This window comes from Lissotriton vulgaris, chromosome 12 (assembly GCF_964263255.1).
Source record: "Lissotriton vulgaris chromosome 12, aLisVul1.2, whole genome shotgun sequence".
NCBI lineage: Eukaryota > Metazoa > Chordata > Amphibia > Caudata > Salamandridae > Lissotriton > Lissotriton vulgaris.
The window spans coordinates 775,407,684-775,424,207 of record NC_141700.1 but is presented as its reverse complement, the minus strand read 5'-3'; positions in this window follow the sequence as shown (position 1 = coordinate 775,424,207).

Below are 16,524 nucleotides of genomic sequence, written 5' to 3'. Positions count from 1 at the left end.
CTCAGTAATCCAGGTGTGTGGCGCTTACTGGAGGTACCTGGTGGGTTAGTTGGCCCCCAGGGAGCCTCAGGAACGAAGGGGTCTTAATACCCCAACAAAGAACGCGCCAGGAAGCACGTTTGCAGAGTGGTGGGGAAAGGGGGCGTGGCCTGTGTCCACCTCTCAGCAATCCCACCGTGTGGGGCTTACTAGAGGTAAGAGGTAGGCTGTTAGGCCCCTAAATGACCCCCAGCAATGAAAGGGACTTAAATCCCCATCCAAGAGCGCGCAAAAGAGCACATTTACAGAGTGGTGGGCAAAGGGGGCGTGGCCTGCTATCACAACTTAGCAATCCTGCTGTGTGGGACTTACTGGAGTTAATAGGAGGGGTAGTTGGCCCCCAAGGTTTTCCTTGGGGGCCAACTACCCCTCTTGTTACCTCCAGTAAGTCACACACAGTGGGATTGCTAAGCCGTCTTTGTAGGACATGCCTCCCTGTTTCCACCAATAAAACGCGCCTCCTGGCAGACTACAGGAAGGGGGATGAAGTCCAATTTACTCCAGAGGAACTTTTGGGCCCAAGAAGGCCTCCTGGTATCTCGTCTAAGTCCTATGCAGCAGAATTCCTGAGCGCTGTTTGGAGGCTCAGCACTGTTTCTCCACCACTCTGCAAACGTGACTACTACTTAAAGAAGCATCTTTCTGCACCTCTGACAGAGGTAGGGTTAATCCCCCTGCCCTATTATGTACTAGGGCCTTACATAGGAGGTCATGCCAATCACAGGTTTACCCCAACACATAGTGTTCTCTAGTGCATGTAGGTGTTTTCACTCGATTCTAAGTGTCCTTTAGCATAGCACTGGCTCTGGGCCTGGTTAGTCAGAGTCAGTTACAACCAGTACAAGTCATCAAAAAGTTGGGGGCACAGGATGACTTTGCAACAAGGCCTCTTTCTGCTCCTCTGTTGGTTCTTTGTGCACATCTCTTGCTTCTTTCTGTACCTTTCTTCGTCTTTCTGCACATGTCCTACAGGCATAGTTAGAAATTAGCATTTAAAAAACCTTTGAAATTTACTGAAAAAAACACAGGTTACAGGAACTTTATAGTTAGTAATTAGCATTTGAAAAACCTTTGAAATTCACTGAAAAAACACAGGTTTCAGGGACGTTATAATTAGTTGGACATTTCACTCATACAAAACCAGAGAAATTCAGCTGTTATATTTAGCTCAGCTAACTATAACTCGCGCTCCCGCAATGCACTGCTGATGACGTCACATATTACATCATTCATGACATGGTCAGTGACATCACTGATGACATCATTGATGCCATCTCAAATGACATCACTGATGACACCATCCAGTGACCGTGTATTTCTGTAAAGTTTAAATACGATCGTGACCAAGGTCTGTATGTCAGACCGAAACCCGTAGATCTGGAGCCTTTAACCTGCGCAAAAAACGAGATAAAAAAATTGCAAAAGTACAAGCCTTCGTGTTTGCGACCCGTTTCTCTTCCCTGGGAAGGATTTGTGGCAATATTAAGCAGTTGGGCTCAACCAAGGGGTTCCGCACCATTGGGAGAGTGCCAGACATGCAACCAAGGGAGCCAGAAAATGGAGGATATATATATATATTTTTTTAAAGTGACAGAAATTAGTGCACCATCAATGGGGTTATCTGCCAGGACTTTATCATCAATAATGATGTGGTGCTCATGGACCCGCCCATCTGGGGGCGTATAATGCACATTATGCTTGGAAGCCGGCGCACCCATTCATTACAGCGACTGCCTATGATAAAGAAAAATTGGCTTTCGAAACGCGTAAGGCTATCGCAACGGGCTGTCTGATTGAAGCCGCAGTGAGGTGTAAGATTGCCCTGTTCATCAAAGGTTTACCACCTTCAACAAACACTCGAGTGAGACTCAATTCTTGGGCAACTAGAACAATCATTACTGGTGGCGGTCTAGCCGCCGAGTCTGCACCACCCTGCGAAGTGAGGGGGCCACGCGGTTCTATAAAGTTGAGCCACTTTGTGGCGTGTTCGTCAGGAATTAAAGTGGGCATTTCCTGCAGCGACCCATCTGAGGGTTTTTAAAAAGTGACAGAAATGAGTGCACCATCAGTGGGGTTATCTGCCAGGACTTCATCATCCATAATGCTGTGGTGCTCATGGACCCGCCCATCTGGGGGCGTATAATGCACATTATGCTTGGAAGCCGGCGCACGCATTCATTACAGCGACTGCCTCTGAAGAAGAAAGAGTGACTTTCGAAACGCGTAAGGCTATCGCAACGGGCTGTCTGATTGAAGCCGCAGTGAGGTGTCAGCTTGCACTGCTCATTAAAGGTTTGCCACCTTCAACAAACACTCGAGTGAGACTCAATTATTGGGCAACTGGAGAAATCATATATACATATAAATATATATCTCCACAACTTTTCCCACGAAGGAAAAAACGGGTCGCACAACCAGTTGGAGTTTAACAGCAATCTCCTTTTATTCTCAAATTACACAGGGCAAAATAGCGCATTTGATCTACGCGTTTCGGTGTGTCGCCACCTTGCTATATATATATATTCCAAAAGAAAAATATGCACTGCTTCAGTGACATGAAACAGGCCCAACAAACGTGCTCAATAGAAAGAGTCCTATAATTTCAGCAAGTTTTGCAGCATGACGCGTTTCGACTCGTTGCGAGTCTTAATCATATGCAACAGGTGAGAGTGAGCAGCCATCAGATCTTATTGACGCTCTCCTCCAAAGAAAGTGAGGTAGGAGTCGAGTGAAGTCAGTGATTCACAACAGAGAAAAATAGCAGTGGTCAATTGCTCAGAGGAAAAATTCAGCTTCACGCATAAAACAGTGCAAACCAAAACATGATTCAATATGGTAGTTAATGTGCACTGATTTAAAAAAAAACATTGTGATAATTAATCCACTATGTAAGTGCTGCTTCGCATGCAAATCCCAATGCTGGTTTCACTTTGTTCAATATTTACAGACCACATATACCATAATATCCAGCAATTTGCTACCAGGGTGTCACAAACCTTCAATGTGATTTCTTAGAAAAACGTTATCCCCTTTTCCTACAGACACCAAAAGTCCCTTATCATGCCTTTAGAGGATTAAATTCTGTATATGACTAGGACCTGTGGCAACACTGTAAAATCCAAGTTAAAGTCACACTTGGTTCCAGCCCTAAGGATATGAGTTTTTGGGGATTTGCCTAGTTTAAGTTTTCTTCCCGCACGTTGTCCACGGGTACCAATGTTCCCACAGCCCTGGCTGGTTTCCAAGATGGGCGGGCCTCTCAACAGTGGCCCTGCCACACAAACTCTGTCCACATCCTTACATACTAAATTCATACATTTTTAACATTTTGAGATCTAATAATTTTTGATTAATTGAATATTTTTTGTATATTCTTTTTGGTAATGTTAGTCGTAGTTTAACATAGGAGAATTAATATGTGTTGTAATGGTATGCGTTATATTGGTGTAGGTAGTCATGGCTTGCGCTGTAATGGGTCTTTCCTTGTATCCCTGTCGACATGTGTTGTAATTGTAGTTGCGTTGTAAAGTCTGTGTTGCAAAAGTATGCGTTGCGATGGTATGGGTTATAACGTCATATATTCTGTTATAAGTGGTGCTGGTGATGGGAATTAAATATTTACAACAAGGGGTGGTGAGGGACAGAGTCTCTGAATTAAACAGAATACTCTCACCCAGTCAAGAGATCAGGGCTAGATCCAACACCGTTTTTTAGCTCACTGCACCATCCCAGTTTCAGAACCTGGCTGTATGCAAATTAGTCTGTTCCTGTCCCAGTGCATGATGGGAACAGGGCAAACCAAACTACAAAAGCCAATTCTTACACTGGGAAGGAAACAAGCTACCGGGGACCGGTTTCTGGCATTTCAGCCGTCTTCGGCCCGGCTTGCTTGAATCCTGATGGTGCAATGAGCAAGGGACTCACATCTGAGTATACCCTTCCACGCTTAGAGTGGACAAAAATATTTACAACAAGGGGTGGTGAGGGACAGAGTCTCTGAATTAAACAGAATACTCTCACCCAGTCAAGAGATCAGGGCTAGATCCAACACCGTTTTTTAGCTCACTGCACCATCCCAGTTTCAGAACCTGGCTGTATGCAAATTAGTCTGTTCCTGTCCCAGTGCATGATGGGAACAGGGCAAACCAAACTACAAAAGCCAATTCTTACACTGGGAAGGAAACAAGCTACCGGGGACCGGTTTCTGGCATTTCAGCCGTCTTCGGCCCGGCTTGCTTGAATCCTGATGGTGCAATGAGCAAGGGACTCACATCTGAGTATACCCTTCCACGCTTAGGGTGGACAAAAATATTTACAACAAGGGGTGGTGAGGGACAGAGTCTCTGAATTAAACAGAATACTCTCACCCAGTCAAGAGATCAGGGCTAGATCCAACACCGTTTTTTAGCTCACTGCACCATCCCAGTTTCAGAACCTGGCTGTATGCAAATTAGTCTGTTCCTGTCCCAGTGCATGATGGGAACAGGGCAAACCAAACTACAAAAGCCAATTCTTACACTGGGAAGGAAACAAGCTACCGGGGGCCGGTTTCTGGCATTTCAGCCGTCTTCGGCCCGGCTTGCTTGAATCCTGATGGTGCAATGAGCAAGGGACTCACATCTGAGTATACCCTTCCACGCTTAGGGTGGACAAAAATATTTACAACAAGGGGTGGTGAGGGACAGAGTCTCTGAATTAAACAGAATACTCTCACCCAGTCAAGAGATCAGGGCTAGATCCAACACCGTTTTTTAGCTCACTGCACCATCCCAGTTTCAGAACCTGGCTGTATGCAAATTAGTCTGTTCCTGTCCCAGTGCATGATGGGAACAGGGCAAACCAAACTACAAAAGCCAATTCTTACACTGGGAAGGAAACAAGCTACCGGGGACCGGTTTCTGGCATTTCAGCCGTCTTCGGCCCGGCTTCCTTGAATCCTGATGGTGCAATGAGCAAGGGACTCACATCTGAGTATACCCTTCCACGCTTAGGGTGGACAAAAATATTTACAACAAGGGGTGGTGAGGGACAGAGTCTCTGAATTAAACAGAATACTCTCACCCAGTTAAGAGATCAGGGCTAGATCCAACACCGTTTTTTAGCTCACTGCACCATCCCAGTTTCAGAACCTGGATGTATGCAAATTAGTCTGTTCCTGTCCCAGTGCATGATGGGAACAGGGCAAACCAAACTACAAAAGCCAATTCTTACACTGGGAAGGAAACAAGCTACCGGGGACCGGTTTCTGGCATTTCAGCCGTCTTCGGCCCGGCTTGCTTGAATCCTGATGGTGCAATGAGCAAGGGACTCACATCTGAGTATACCCTTCCACGCTTAGGGTGGACAAAAATATTTACAACAAGGGGTGGTGAGGGACAGAGTCTCTGAATTAAACAGAATACTCCCACCCAGTCAAGAGATCAGGGCTAGATCCAACACCGTTTTTTAGCTCACTGCACCATCCCAGTTTCAGAACCTGGCTGTATGCAAATTAGTCTGTTCCTGTCCCAGTGCATGATGGGAACAGGGCAAACCAAACTACAAAAGCCAATTCTTACACTGGGAAGGAAACAAGCTACCGGGGACCGGTTTCTGGCATTTCAGCCGTCTTCGGCCCGGCTTGCTTGAATCCTGATGGTGCAATGAGCAAGGGACTCACATCTGAGTATACCCTTCCACGCTTAGGGTGGACAAAAATATTTACAACAAGGGGTGGTGAGGGACAGAGTCTCTGAATTAAACAGAATACTCTCACCCAGTCAAGAGATCAGGGCTAGATCCAACACCGTTTTTTAGCTCACTGCACCATCCCAGTTTCAGAACCTGGCTGTATGCAAATTAGTCTGTTCCTGTCCCAGTGCATGATGGGAACAGGGCAAACCAAACTACAAAAGCCAATTCTTACACTGGGAAGGAAACAAGCTACCGGGGACCGGTTTCTGGCATTTCAGCCGTCTTCGGCCCGGCTTGCTTGAATCCTGATGGTGCAATGAGCAAGGGACTCACATCTGAGTATACCCTTCCACGCTTAGGGTGGACAAAAATATTTACAACAAGGGGTGGTGAGGGACAGAGTCTCTGAATTAAACAGAATACTCTCACCCAGTCAAGAGATCAGGGCTAGATCCAACACCGTTTTTTAGCTCACTGCACCATCTCAGTTTCAGAACCTGGCTGTATGCAAATTAGTCTGTTCCTGTCCCAGTGCATGATGGGAACAGGGCAAACCAAACTACAAAAGCCAATTCTTACACTGGGAAGGAAACAAGCTACCGGGGACCGGTTTCTGGCATTTCAGCCGTCTTCGGCCCGGCTTGCTTGAATCCTGATGGTGCAATGAGCAAGGGACTCACATCTGAGTATACCCTTCCACGCTTAGGGTGGACACAAATATTTACAACAAGGGGTGGTGAGGGACAGAGTCTCTGAATTAAACAGAATACTCTCACCCAGTCAAGAGATCAGGGCTAGATCCAACACCGTTTTTTAGCTCACTGCACCATCCCAGTTTCAGAACCTGGCTGTATGCAAATTAGTCTGTTCCTGTCCCAGTGCATGATGGGAACAGGGCAAACCAAACTACAAAAGCCAATTCTTACACTGGGAAGGAAACAAGCTACCGGGGACCGGTTTCTGGCATTTCAGCCGTCTTCGGCCCGGCTTGCTTGAATCCTGATGGTGCAATGAGCAAGGGACTCACATCTGAGTATACCCTTCCACGCTTAGGGTGGACAAAAATATTTACAACAAGGGGTGGTGAGGGACAGAGTCTCTGAATTAAACAGAATACTCTCACCCAGTCAAGAGATCAGGGCTAGATCCAACACCGTTTTTTAGCTCACTGCACCATCCCAGTTTCAGAACCTGGCTGTATGCAAATTAGTCTGTTCCTGTCCCAGTGCATGATGGGAACAGGGCAAACCAAACTACAAAAGCCAATTCTTACACTGGGAAGGAAACAAGCTACCGGGGACCGGTTTCTGGCATTTCAGCCGTCTTCGGCCCGGCTTGCTTGAATCCTGATGGTGCAATGAGCAAGGGACTCACATCTGAGTATACCCTTCCACGCTTAGGGTGGACAAAAATATTTACAACAAGGGGTGGTGAGGGACAGAGTCTCTGAATTAAACAGAATACTCTCACCCAGTCAAGAGATCAGGGCTAGATCCAACACCGTTTTTTAGCTCACTGCACCATCCCAGTTTCAGAACCTGGCTGTATGCAAATTAGTCTGTTCCTGTCCCAGTGCATGATGGGAACAGGGCAAACCAAACTACAAAAGCCAATTCTTACACTGGGAAGGAAACAAGCTACCGGGGACCGGTTTCTGGCATTTCAGCCGTCTTCGGCCCGGCTTGCTTGAATCCTGATGGTGCAATGAGCAAGGGACTCACATCTGAGTATACCCTTCCACGCTTAGGGTGGACAAAAATATTTACAACAAGGGGTGGTGAGGGACAGAGTCTCTGAATTAAACAGAATACTCTCACCCAGTCAAGAGATCAGGGCTAGATCCAACACCGTTTTTTAGCTCACTGCACCATCCCAGTTTCAGAACCTGGCTGTATGCAAATTAGTCTGTTCCTGTCCCAGTGCATGATGGGAACAGGGCAAACCAAACTACAAAAGCCAATTCTTACACTGGGAAGGAAACAAGCTACCGGGGACCGGTTTCTGGCATTTCAGCCGTCTTCGGCCCGGCTTGCTTGAATCCTGATGGTGCAATGAGCAAGGGACTCACATCTGAGTATACCCTTCCACGCTTAGGGTGGACAAAAATATTTACAACAAGGGGTGGTGAGGGACACCGGTAGCTTGTCTCCTTTCTGGTGAAGAATTGGCTTGGTAGTTTAGTCTGCCCTGTTCCCATGATGCACTGGGCCAGGGACAGACTGATTTGCATATAGCCAGGTTCTGAGCTGGGATGGGGCAGTGAGATAAATAACGGTGATGGATCAAGCCCTGATCTTTGGACTGGGTAAGAGTGGTCTGTTTAACTCAGACACTCTGTTCATCACCACCCCCTTTTTGTAAATCGTTTTTGGCCACTATAGGTGTGGCAGGGTATACTCAGACATGAGTCCCTTTCTCACCGCTCCATCAGGATTCAAGCAAGCCGGGCCGAAGAAGGCTGAAATGCCAGAAACCGGTCCCCGGTAGCTTGTCTCCTTTCTGGTGAAGAATTGGCTTGGTAGTTTAGTCTGCCCTGTTCCCATGATGCACTGGGCCAGGGACAGACTGATTTGCATATAGCCAGGTTCTGAGCTGGGATGGGGCAGTGAGATAAATAACGGTGATCGATCAAGCCCTGATCTTTGGACTGGGTAAGAGTGGTCTGTTTAACTCAGACACTCTGTTCATCACCACCCCCTTTTTGTAAATCGTTTTTGGCCACTATAGGTGTGGCAGGGTATACTCAGACATGAGTCCCTTTCTCACTGCTCCATCAGGATTCAAGCAAGCCGGGCCGAAGAAGGCTGAAATGCCAGAAACCGGTCCCCGGTAGCTTGTCTCCTTTCTGGTGAAGAATTGGCTTGGTAGTTTAGTCTGCCCTGTTCCCATGATGCACTGGGCCAGGGACAGACTGATTTGCATATAGCCAGGTTCTGAGCTGGGATGGGGCAGTGAGATAAATAACGGTGATGGATCAAGCCCTGATCTTTGGACTGGGTAAGAGTGGTCTGTTTAACTCAGACACTCTGTTCATCACCACCCCCTTTTTGTAAATCGTTTTTGGCCACTATAGGTGTGGCAGGGTATACTCAGACATGAGTCCCTTTCTCACTGCTCCATCAGGATTCAAGCAAGCCGGGCCGAAGAAGGCTGAAATGCCAGAAACCGGTCCCCGGTAGCTTGTCTCCTTTCTGGTGAAGAATTGGCTTGGTAGTTTAGTCTGCCCTGTTCCCATGATGCACTGGGCCAGGGACAGACTGATTTGCATATAGCCAGGTTCTGAGCTGGGATGGGGCAGTGAGATAAATAACGGTGATGGATCAAGCCCTGATCTTTGGACTGGGTAAGAGTGGTCTGTTTAACTCAGACACTCTGTTCATCACCACCCCCTTTTTGTAAATCGGTGATGGGAATTAAGTCTACAAAAAGTGATGGATGGAATTCTTGAATTAATCTCAGCCACTAGTAATTGATCAGGCCGCATCACAATCCATCATTATTTTTCCCACCATGCCACCTCAGTTTGGACCCAGCCAAATGCAAATAGGTCTTGACCCAGCTCAAAAAGGAATAGTCCAGTATGAACTGCCAGGCCAGGGTTGTTCTATGCAATGTCTGCTGCAGAGAGAGATCTTTGCATCAGTAGCTTTTTTGGTGACAGTTCGGCTCCTCCTTCTATTCCAGGTGAGCACTGCTCAGGAGCAGCCCGGACACCAGCTGAATTGTTATCCTCAGGTGACTGGACCCTGGGAGTTTGTGTGGTTCTGGCCAAACACCCTCAACTTCTTGACCTTTGTGCAGTTGTCAGGCAGCTCAATCCAGCCCAGCTCTAAATGGGGGAGTACCTGCACTTCTCACGAGGACTGCCCCAGCTTTAATACTACAGTCCTGGCACTCTTCAGTAGGGCTGCTCTATCATTAATAGGACAGTGCTGGCACTCTTCAGCAGGGCTGCTCTATCTTTAGTGGGACAGTGCTGACACTCTTCAGCAGGGCTGCTCTATCTTTAGTGGGACAGTGCTGACACTCTTCAGCAGGGCTGCTCTATCTTTAGTGGGACAGTGCTGACACTCTTCAGCAGGGCTGCTCTATCTTTAGTGGGACAGTACTGGCACTCTTCAGCAGGGCTGCTCTATCTTTAGTGGGACAGTGCTGACACTCTTCAGCAGGGCTGCTCTATCTTTAGTGGGACAGTGCTAGCACTCTTCAGCAGGGCTGCTCTATCTTTAGTGGGACAGTACTGGCACTCTTCAGCAGGGCTGCTCTATCTTTAGTGGGACAGTGCTGACACTCTTCAGCAGGGCTGCTCTATCTCTATTAAGACAGTGCCCGCACTCTTCGCAGGGCTGCTCTATCTTTATTAGGACAGTGCTGGCACTCTACACAGGGCTGCTCTATCTTTATTAGGACAGTACTGGCACTCTTCAGCAGGGCTGCTCTATCTTTAGTGGGACAGTGCTGACACTCTTCAGCAGGGCTGCTCTATCTCTATTAAGACAGTGCTCGCACTCTTTGCAGGGCTGCTCTATCTTTATTAGGACAGTGCTGGCACTCTTCACAGGGCTCCTCTATCTTTATTAGGACAGTGCTGGCACTCTTCAGCTGGGCTGCTCTATCTTTAGTGGGACAGTGCTGACACTCTTCAGCAGGGCTGCTCTGTCTTTACTAGGACAGTGCTGGCACTCTTCGCAGGGCTGCTCTATCTTTATTAGGACAGTGCTGGCACTCTTCACAGGGCTGCTCTATCTTTATTAGCACAGTGCTAGCACGCTTCAGCTGGGCTGCTCTATCTTTAGTGGGACAGTGCTGGCACTCTTCAGCAGGGCTGCTCTATCTTTAGTGGGACAGTACTGGCACTCTTCAGCAGGGCTGCTCTGTCTTTACTAGGACAGTGCTGGCACTCTTCGCAGGGCTGCTCTATCTTTATTAGGACAGTGCTGGCACTCTTCACAGGGCTGCTCTATCTTTATTAGCACAGTGCTAGCACTCTTCAGCTGGGCTGCTCTATCTTTAGTGGGACAGTGCTGGCACTCTTCAGCAGGGCTGCTCTATCTTTAGTGGGACAGTACTGGCACTCTTCAGCAGGGCTGCTCTATCTTTAGTGGGACAGTACTGGCACTCTTCAGCAGGGCTGCTCTATCTTTAGTGGGACAGTGCTGACACTCTTCAGCAGGGCTGCTCTATCTTTAGTGGGACAGTACTGGCACTCTTCAGCAGGGCTGCTCTATCTTTATTAGGACAGTACTGGCACTCTTCAGCAGGGCTGCTCTATCTTTATTAGGACAGTACTGGCACTCTTCAGCAGGCCTGCTCTATCTTTATTAGGACAGTACTGGCACTCTTCAGCAGGGCTGCTCTATCTTTATTGGGACAGTACTGGCACTCTTCAGCAGGGCTGCTCTATCTTTATTAGGACAGTACTGGCACTCTTCAGCAGGCCTGCTCTATCTTTATTAGGACAGTACTGGCACTCTTCAGCAGGGCTGCTCTATCTTTATTAGGACAGTGCTGGCACTCTTCAGCAGGGCTGCTCTATCTTTATTAGGACAGTACTGGCACTCTTCAACAGGGCTGCTCTATCTTTATTAGGACAGTACTGGCACTCTTCAGCAGGGCTGCTCTATCTTTAGTGGGACAGTACTGGCACTCTTCAGCAGGGCTGCTCTATCTTTACTAGGACAGGGCTGGGACTCTTCAGCAGGGCTGATCTATCTTTATTAGGACAGTACTGGCACTCTTCAGCAGGGCTGCTCTATCTTTATTAGGACAGTGCTGACACTCTTCAGCAGGGCTGCTCTGTCTTTACTAGGAAAGTACTGGCACTCTTCAGCAGGGCTGCTCTATCTCTATTAAGACAGTGCTCGCACTCTTCGCAGGGCTGCTCTATCTCTATTAAGACAGTGCTCGCACTCTTCGCAGGGCTGCTCTATCTTTATTAGGACAGTGCTGGCACTCTTCGCAGGGCTGCTCTATCTTTATTAGGACAGTGCTGGCACTCTTCACAGGGCTGCTCTATCTTTATTAGGACAGTGCTGGCACTCTTCAGCTGGGCTGCTCTATCTTTAGTGGGACAGTGCTGACACCCTTCAGCAGGGCTGCTCTGTCTTTACTAGGACAGTGCTGGCACTCTTCGCAGGGCTGCTCTATCTTTATTAGGACAGTGCTGGCACTCTTCACAGGGCTGCTCTATCTTTATTAGCACAGTGCTAGCACTCTTCAGCTGGGCTGCTCTATCTTTAGTGGGACAGTGCTGGCACTCTTCAGCAGGGCTGCTCTATCTTTAGTGGGACAGTACTGGCACTCTTCAGCAGGCCTGCTCTATCTTTATTAGGACAGTGCTGGCACTCTTCGCAGGGCTGCTCTATCTTTATTAGGACAGTGCTGGCACTCTTCACAGGGCTGCTCTATCTTTATTAGCACAGTGCTAGCACTCTTCAGCTGGGCTGCTCTATCTTTAGTGGGACAGTGCTGGCACTCTTCAGCTGGGCTGCTCTATCTTTAGTGGGACAGTGCTGGCACTCTTCAGCAGGGCTGCTCTATCTTTAGTGGGACAGTACTGGCACTCTTCAGCAGGGCTGCTCTGTCTTTACTAGGACCGTGCTGGCACTCTTCGCAGGGCTGCTCTATCTTTATTAGGACAGTGCTGGCACTCTTCACAGGGCTGCTCTATCTTTATTAGCACAGTGCTAGCACTCTTCAGCTGGGCTGCTCTATCTTTAGTGGGACAGTGCTGGCACTCTTCAGCAGGGCTGCTCAATCTTTATTAGGACAGTACTGGCACTCTTCAGCAGGGCTGCTCTATCTTTATTAGGACAGTACTGGCACTCTTCAGCAGGGCTGCTCTATCTTTAGTGGGACAGTGCTGACACTCTTCAGCAGGGCTGCTCTATCTTTAGTGGGACAGTACTGCCACTCTTCAGCAGGGCTGCTCTATCTTTATTAGGACAGTACTGGCACTCTTCGCAGGGCTGCTCTATCTTTATTAGGACAGTACTGGCACTCTTCAGCAGGGCTGCTCTATCTTTATTAGGACAGTACTGGCACTCTTCAGCAGGCCTGCTCTATCTTTATTAGGACAGTACTGGCACTCTTCAGCAGGCCTGCTCTATCTTTATTAGGACAGTACTGGCACTCTTCAGCAGGGCTGCTCTATCTTTATTAGGACAGTGCTGGCACTCTTCAGCAGGGCTGCTCTATCTTTATTAGGACAGTACTGGCACTCTTCAGCAGGGCTGCTCTATATTAGGACAGTACTGGCACTCTTCAGCAGGGCTGCTCTATCTTTATTAGGACAGTACTGGCACTCTTCAGCAGGGCTGCTCTATCTTTAGCGGGACAGTACTGGCACTCTTCAGCAGGGCTGCTCTATCTTTACTAGGACAGGGCTGGCACTCTTCAGCAGGGCTGATCTATCTTTATTAGGACAGTACTGGCACTCTTCAGCAGGGCTGCTCTATCTTTAGTGGGACAGTGCTGGCACTCTTCAGCAGGTCTGCTCTATCTTTACTAGGACAGGGCTGGCACTCTTCAGCAGGGCTGCTCTATCTTTATTAGGACAGTGTTGACACTTCAGCAGGGATGCTCTATCTTTACTAGGACAGTAGTGGCACTCTTCAGCAGGGCTGCTCTATCTCTATTAGGACAGTAGTGGCACTCTTCAGCAGGGCTGCTCTATCTCTATTAGGACAGTAGTGGCACTCTTCAGCAGGGCTGCTAATCTGTCCATGTGTGTGTGGCAGTACCCCTGGACACTGCAGCATTACTTTTAATCGAACACGGATGCCCCTTCTCAGCAGGGGTTATGTACCTTTAATGGGACAGTGCCAGCCGCTGTGAGCAGGGCTGCCGTGCATTGAATGGGGTCGTCCAGGCGCCTCTCACCCTCGCTGCTAAAGTTGTAATCAACCCATGCTGGTCTTTCCCAGCAGGGCTGCTTTAAAGGTAATGACGCAAAAATTCAATGTGCGATTCTGTGAGGCCCAGGCCAGGGTACTTTAGTGAAGCAGCGCCTCATACTTCAGGAATTAAAGGGGACAGTATCGACAATTCTCTACAGAGTTAGTATTATTTCACTGGGACAGTACCAGTACCTCCAACGAGAGGCGCTGCACTTCAGTGGCCCGGCACCACTCATTCTTGCGTCACTGCTGTACATTGACCGGACGCCGCTTGTCTCCCTGACAGGCATCCATCCCCCATGCATAGACCGTATCTGCATTTCTCAGCAGTTTGTCCTCTCATCATAACGTCAGTTTGTCCGTTCATGGCACGCTACCCCCCGCTCACTCGGAGCTTGGAAACACGAGTCCTCAACCGCTACACAAGCCCTCATCTTTCCTGTCAGTCAGTCCCGGTACCTGCTTAAGCCAGCTGTCATCCGATAGGGGGTGTTTGGCTTTGAGCATCAGATCAGGGCAGTTGCCATGGCGACTCCTCTAACACACCGTCCTGTTCCTTTGGTCCATGTTACGACTCATAAACTCTAAGATGGTATCCGAGGGTGCCCAGTGCTGGCTCGGTCTCTCCTCTCTCACTTCCGGCTTCCAGGCTCCAGCACCCCGGATCCGGCAGAGGCGCGAGCTGTGAGTAGACCCCTCCTGAACTCTATATGCAAATACCCCTGATACTACATAACATAAAATACAATTTATTCCAGCATAAAACTCAGAATAACATCCCAGCATAACCTGTCTTGTCTGTATTCATATATCTCTACAGATGTTGGCAGTTTCGTGATTTAAATGCGCGCACCTTTTAATCGGCAAATAATGTCAGTCTCAAAGGAGGCTACATTTAGGGGGCTGATGACACACATGGGTAGGTTTTTTTAACTGGTAGAGTCTGTGAAGACAGCTCGGAGGGTTTAAGCGGCTGTGACGAAGTCTGTGTGTTCAACTTGCCGGACTTGTTTGAATCCTATCGGGCCGATCCAGTCTTTCATTCTTCCGACGTCCTCAAAACTAGCCGTACTGGGTTGGTTATAGAAAGGCTTGTTATTTAAGTGCTTAATATTTGGTATGGTTGTTGGAAGCATTTCATATTAAAGTTGCAACTTTATGAAGTATGCACTCACGTACTACAGAATAAGGTGTGCAATAATATTTCGTATTTTACTAATGTGTTTACGGTCGAGGACACAGATGTATGGTCAGTCGCGGTGCTGAGCGCGGGCAGGTCGAAGGGCAGTTTGGCTTTTTAGCTAAATCAGGGGCATATTCTCAAGGACTTATCGCCGAGTTAACGGCACTTTATCGTAGCAAAAGTGGCGATGAATTTATCGCCCCATTCACAAGCTGTTGTTACAGCCCATATCACCAATTTACCTGCAATAGCAGCCGCAAAAAACATTGCCACAGATGACCCCGGCAACTATTGCTAATGAGATGCAGAGTAGGCGTTCCCGTGCCAAAAGCTGCGACAACACCACTCCGCAACATTCGCCAGACCGGCGATAAGAACCCAAAACAGGCAATAAGGCGCATTGGCAGCAGGAAACTAACACCTGCTCCGACCTGGTGTAAAGTCGGACGGCAGCCTGCACGATAAAGGGGGGCCCAGCCCACAGCCTCACCTGAAGAACAGCAGATGCCATGGAGCTACTGATCATGCAGCTCGGAGCCCCAACAGGGCCAGAACACTCACCGCCACCACCCCCAGGACCCCTCACCCGAGCACCGCCCCCCCGGGCAAAGACATGCCACATCAACTACACGAAACATGTACCAAATAATCAGCCTTATGTCGCACAATCACATTTGGTGACATGCATGTGTCATCACAAAAATGAGCATCATACATTCACCTTCGAATTACCAATGGTAAATTCATTCAAATAAACACAGAACAGAAATGAAGACATATGGCAGCTCTCCTCGGGACAATATGTAGGTCACAGCCTGCAAGACAAAAATGCAGATGAGAAGGTGTGACTTGCGCTCATCAAAGGACAGAGAAAGAGCGAAGGAGAGAGAGAGATACAGAGAGAGAGAAAGAGAGGGAGAGAGAGAAAGACGGACAGAGAGGGGAGAGAGAGAGAAAGGCAGACAGAGAGGGGGAGAAGGAGAAAGACGGACAGAGAGGAAGAGTTAGAAAGACAGACAGAGAGGGGGAGAGAGAGAAAGACGGACAGAGAGGGGGAGAGGGAGAAAGATGGACAGAGGGGGAGAGAGAAATACGGACAGAGAGGGGGAAAAAGACACAGATAAGAGAAGAGATGGACAGGGAGAGAGAGTGCCAACCCTGTGCACCCAGGCCTCACTGCTCACCTGCGGACACCAGTGTGTCTACGACCACGTGCCAGAATGTAGTGCAGTTCACCACGTCCAACATCTGAAACAGATCCGTAATCTGAAACAGAGTCCAGATACATGATTGGCAAACCACATACTATTGCACACAACATCATCGCCCCTCCCGCCGCCCAGTGGTGCATGCCAGCCCCTACACACCCAGGCAGATGCACGCAGCCGCTCCCGCCGCTCAGAGATGCATGCCCGCCCCTGCACACCCAGGCCTCACTACTCACCTTCCACCACCGGCGTGTCGCAATGAGGGCCCACCACGTGCCGGTGCAAGCCCCAAGCCCAGGGACCACGGACATGGCACCCATCACATCATGCAGCCCCGCAGGCCACCAGGTCTCACATTTGATTCTGGGTCTTGATTTCGCCATGGCAGAGGACATACCAGTGCAACCGGCATCATCGCAGGCTGCACACCTGCCCAGCCCTTGAGGTGCCAATAACTCTGTGATCCAGGAGGTGACACCACGTGGCAGTAGGCCAGCACTGCCCGCTGGCTCTGGCCTGCACT